This window comes from Alosa pseudoharengus, unplaced genomic scaffold (genome assembly GCF_046254945.1).
Source record: "Alosa pseudoharengus isolate Yale_2024_CS ecotype anadromous, Long Island Sound unplaced genomic scaffold, YU_APseudo_1.1 YU_APseudo_1.1_scf_19, whole genome shotgun sequence".
NCBI lineage: Eukaryota > Metazoa > Chordata > Actinopteri > Clupeiformes > Clupeidae > Alosa > Alosa pseudoharengus.
In genome coordinates, this window is record NW_027468657.1 from 24,145,840 (window position 1) to 24,151,600 (window position 5,761).

Consider the following 5,761-nt stretch of genomic DNA (forward strand, 5'->3'; position numbering starts at 1 on the left):
TTACGGAGACAAAACAGACCAAACTGCCCTGCTATCAGCTGGCTGGGGCCTGCATCCAGGAATCCATGACGCTGATGTCCAATGTCCACTCTTAATCCATGACTGAACAGACGGCACAGGGTTAAATTTCTCAATAGGAGGTCCATTCAAGTCTATGAATAACAGAGCAGTGAGGCTCAGGGCACGCAGTCCGTTTCTAGTTTTATCGTCTGTGTCATTGCAAGCAGAGAAACCCCTCTCACACTCCGCTGAGGTCGGGAGTACAGTGCGGCAGGCAACGATAAGAGCCTTGAAGCTTCCAATCTCGGAATTCCTCAATAGCCTCGGGAGAGGATTCACAGATGAGTTTTGAGAACCTCCCCACTTCGCGCTCTCCAAATAGCACTAGGTCTGACCTATGCAGGCCAGAAGTGCTGGTCTAAAGGCTTGAGCATGGCAAAAAGTTAACTGTCAGGAAGACGTGTTCTGAGATTATCAAGGATGGATTGATAAAACTGGGCCTTGTTGATTTTAGGCGGTGTTTCCCTGAGCACAACACCTTTGAACTGACCACTTGTTAGGCCTGCGTTAATCTTTGATTCCGCTTTACCTGCATCTTCTTTCATGACAGTACCTCGATGCTTTGATGAACATGTCTGCTGGCATCCACCAGAGATGTGTCCCTTCTCTGTAGACTCAAGGAGAGCCCCTGCAGTTCATGTAGCACATCTTTCATTACTGCCAAATCGGAGAGGAAACCAGAGGATATCTGGTTGAGTAGGCCACCATACTTCGCCCTCTCCACACCGTTACACGAGCCATCCTCGCTGGCCATTCTAAAGTGCTGTGCCAACACGGGAAAATCCTTCACCACTGTTTTAACAGTCTGGAAACTGCTTGCCACCCAGCAGTTGGTGAAGACTGTGGTCTGCCGATTTTAGAATTTGCATGTTGAGCACTACAGCAGCTTTCTCAAGCTTTCTCAAGAGTTTTTTGTGGATTGGTGGTACAGACTATGAAGCTTTGAAATGAAAATTTCAAAATTATTGCACCCTGTCACAGCCTTTAAAGAGTCAATAACCGCTAATTCTAATCGGTGAGAAAGACAATGCACGCCCTGCAGTTGAGGGAAGTCTTGTTTAAGTTTTTCAACGAGTCCGCTATGCCTACGGGTAAGGACAGCGGCTCCGTCTGTGGCTATACTTGTGAAGTTCCTTTTAAGAAATTCTGTCTCTATTCCCATCTTTTGAAGACACCGCATCGGAAAGAAACGCTGCATCCCCTTTTTCCAACTCAACTATGTCCAGAAAAACGTTCTCTACATCTCCATTTCCTGTAACATCGCACCTCATGTAGATAATAATATAGGAGCGTCCATGCACAGTGCTTTCATCCAGTGTTATGCTGATACGTGAGTCAAGTTTCAAGACAAGTCTCTTTTTCATTTCATCTGCTATATGTTTCACAATAGCAGCACAGGAGTGATCAGTGCGATGAGCTGGGCCCACTGACGCACCATTAACTTCATTAAGTGTCATGATAGTCGTCATTTTGGTGTATGGCAATCTCTCTCTCTTTGGCTACAGTGTCAAACTCAGCTCTACAACTTTGGTGGGCAGAATATTTTTTTTGTTTGAGTTCTGCTATTTCCACTGCTCTTTTATGAGAAAGGCTGTCACGGTGCAGGTAAATCTTCTTATGTAATTACGTAAACTTTTGTAGTGGGCTACTGACAGTCCCATTAACCAATGCATGCGAAAGGTGCACCCCATTCTTTTTTTCCATGGAGCACAAGAGTTTTTGCTGCCTGACAGTGAGCGCACCCAAGACCACTCTCACAGTACACAGCCATGGATTTCTCTCCTTCCACGATAGCCACTGACTGAGCCCCCAGCTCTTAGGAAGGTGCAGGTGCTTATCGGACCCGTACCCCGTCTCCCCAGGCTCTTCATCTCCGTCCAATTCCTCCTCGATGTCCTCGTCATTGGTAAGTACCCCAGCAGCAGCATCATGATGACTGGTTGTAGGCCTAGTAGCCAGGGATGGATTACTGCACGGGCCTACTGGGCCCAGGCCCAGGGGGTCAGGGGGCCCTGAAGCCCAAGCCTTTGCATGGAATCATTGCCTCAATATCAACAAATCAGGATGTAGGCTATGAATCTGATTGAATTCAGTATTGGCCATCCCCAAAATGCACCAGAATACAGGAAATCACATCAAAACCCCCCCTCCCACATATACGACAATAAGTGGGGGGCCCTTAATACATCTGGGCCCAGGGGCCCAAAAGATCATAATCCGCCCATGCTAGTAGCCAAAGCCACAACGTCTTCTGCATCAGTAGAGCTTGGCACCTGGCTAGAATTAGTTGTTGCTAGGGCCATGTTTTCTGATTCTAAATCTGCAACTATTTTTTGTTTTTTGGTGGTAAAACCAAAACTTGTCAGGGCAGAAATTATTATAATGGCATTGTATAACAACCCTCATAGTATATTTTAAATGTTTTAAATGTATTTATTTCTTGCTTTTATTTTTCCCTCCAACTTGCTGAGGCCCCCCTGGCACCCCCTCGCGGCCCCCACTTTGAAAACCACTGGTCCAGAGCACCACTCAGGCCTTTGGGCAGGGAAAAAGGATCAGTTGCACAAGCATCCTAACACACATCAAACAACACTTTCAATGCTCATCTAAGAGTCCATAACTGCAACAGTCCATATAACATCAGTCCTCAGATTATAATCAGTCCCAACACAGCAGATATACCCCCCCCCCCCCCCCCCATTATTTTGATCATATTCACTGACACCGACACTATGCTCGGACATAAATCAGCTGGTTTTAGAAAAAAAAACCTGGGGGGTATTCCAGAAAGCAGGTTTACTGGCTTAACTGGGTATGTTAACCCAGAGTTAGCGGTAAACCTGGGATTTCAGTTCCAGAATGCTCAAATATGAACAGGCTATGTAAGTAACTATGGTAACATGGGCTCTGAACTTAACTGGGTATGTAAACGCAGAGTAAACGGCAAGGCCGTAGTCATGATGTCAACATTCGGGGGGACCAAATCTGTGGTGGGGTCTGAGGGCCATGCAAGAAATATTATTAAAAATCACAAACAAGTCGTTACGACGTTTTTTCCAACTTGTATGCCGTCGCCACATTTGATTCCTACGTTTTGCCTGCATGGATGCACGATCGAGTGCGCATCTAAATAATATGCAAGATGCAACAACCATTTCTAAGAGGCCTTGTTGTAAGACATGTGAAAGAAATGAATGACACAGGCTTGCACAAATTCATCATTTAAAATAAAACTTTTCACTTTCGCTATCATTGTGAGAATAGGTTACAATATGGAAAATGTTCAAAGTTCCCTTTGAGTCTGATCGGCTCCAAAAATGTATGGGATTTCCTTAGCCTGTGCTACACCTTTCCAACAAGTTTTGTGAGAATTGTGAGCTTTTGCGATATTGTTGCCAGCCCTACCTCACCGCAGTATGGTCAGAGAGGGTTAAAGTGGAGCTAGTACAGTAATCAAGGATCTTTGGTAGGGTGCGGTAAATGGAAGCTTTTGATAGCGCACACCACTAACGAAAAACTAGGGTGACCAGATGTGTTCTTTTTCCAGGACATGTCCTCTTTGAGACCTTACAAATCGTCCAGAATTTTGTTATTCTAGAGCCTCAAACGTGTTTACAGCGAAATTGCATTGCGTTTTTCTCTGTTGTTGAGGCAGTGTTTTCTCTTATGTCCTCTTTCTCACAAACTAAAAAGAGGACACAATCAGGTCACCCTAGAAAAACGGAAAACCACCAGGTCAAACCACTCAGGGGTGTAGGCTACTCTGGAACCATCACTAGGTCACTAATTTGTGCGTTATTTATGTTTGATTACATTTCAGATGGTGGTGGTTGTTGGTTTCCTCAATGTGTATTCATCTCCAATATATAGCCTAATCAGTGTTCTTATGCAAATAAGACATCATTGTGTGTAGTTAAAATGATGTCTTATAAAAAGACAAAAACCTTTAACTGACAGTGTTGACAACAAGCTGATAGACAGGGAAACTAATTACATATCAATTTTGACATGGAACCCTCAAGGGAAGGAAAACAAAGTCCAGTCAAAAAACAAGATGTAACAAGTGTTACGACCCGGTGGGTCTTTGTGTGGTGGCTCCGCCCCTATTTGTGCTACTGCTATCTCGTCTGTCTCCTACAGGCTGCTGAGTACAGAGGTGACGCCTCCAGATGTTAATTGTCGTGGCCATAAGAGGGCCGGCTCTGGCATGATGTCGCTCTCTCACTCATTTCCCTGGCCTGCTCTGACGGGAGAGCTCGTTGGGAGCTGCCTCGACTCGCTGCCCTTCTGGGGATCTCGCCTCCTTCTGCGTCTCCGTCATATTATATTTAGTTTATTCATCTACCCCTAGACACACATTGCACAACACTTTACTTTTGTACCTAAACTGACATTCTCTACTTTTATGTTAATAAATATCATTTAAAACGTTACGCTAACGTGTGGTCTCCCCTATGTTGAGTCTGCCTTGAGCCAAGCGGTCTTAACACAAGATTTTTAAGGTAGTGGCAGTCATGAAAAGAGACAAGAATGTGCCTATAGTCCGGCAGCCAAATGCTATAATTTAGGTGAACCTGGTTTTGTCAGTTAAAGTTTTTTTTTTGCTGTTTTTTGCTGTCAAGGGGTAACTCAATAAGATTAGAGAGGGTGCCCGATGATATCCCTTGGGCCTTTCTTGTCCAATGTGTTGAATATAAGACAGGTAGGGTATAAAAAATTGGTATCATGTTTCAACACACTTTAGGTCAATATCACACCGGAAAGGTTCATAGTGATATCTGCTAGTTAATTTTTTTACCCTATTCACCTGTAGTGTCTCACCTTGTATTCAATACATTGAACAAGAAAGGGTTTATATACAAAATTGCCCAAGGGATATCACTGGGCACCCTCCTAAATCTTAGAGATACCCCTGGTCTACAAGATTCTGCAAAAAAAAAAAAAACTTTAAATGACAAAACCAGGTCTGACCCCCATGGCTGCCGGACTACTAGTGTAACCTGCACGACGAAGGACTAGCCTGTGCTTGTGCGGGAACAGTCTATAGTCTGACTCAAAGTTCTGAGAAGCTTAGTATAGGTTATTGCTAGACTGCAGTTCAATGACTCACCCCACTCATAGATTCCTTATAAATACAAAATATATATTTTTTAACATTAAAAATCATTCAGTTCACTCTATGCAATCATATGTTATTCTATTTTAAGGTATTAGTGGAAGTATAAAAAATATAATTACTATTCTGATATATAATAATAAAATGAAATTTTAAACTGTTTCATTTGACTATATTGATATTCTATTTAAAATCTATTTATAATCTATTTAAACCTAATTTGAAACCCCTTATTCTATATATTGATCTATTTTAATCGTAATATGTTGCTATACTATTTACATTTTTAATATTTACATTTAATTACTATTCCTTATTTGATTTATATACGTATGGTGTTAAAACACTTTTTGTTACACAATATAAAAACAAAATCTTAACATATAATTACAATATCAGTATACCAGAAGTGCCGGCAATTAGATAACTTTTGAATAAATAATGAGATAATAATTAAGTAAATAATTCACTTAAGATCCCCAAAATCAAAATAACAAAATAAACATAAATCCAAATTTAAAAAAAGAGTGCACTCAAAGTAAACAATTAAATAAAGAAATAGTGATGGATGTAATTCCGTTCAAT

General features: G+C 42.0%; 1 pseudogene; it reads right to left on the reverse strand.

Annotated features, from left to right (window-relative positions):
- LOC143132900 (E3 SUMO-protein ligase KIAA1586-like) lies at positions 1-1,931 on the reverse strand (annotated as a pseudogene).
- Positions 1,932-5,761: the final 3,830 nt, after the last annotated feature.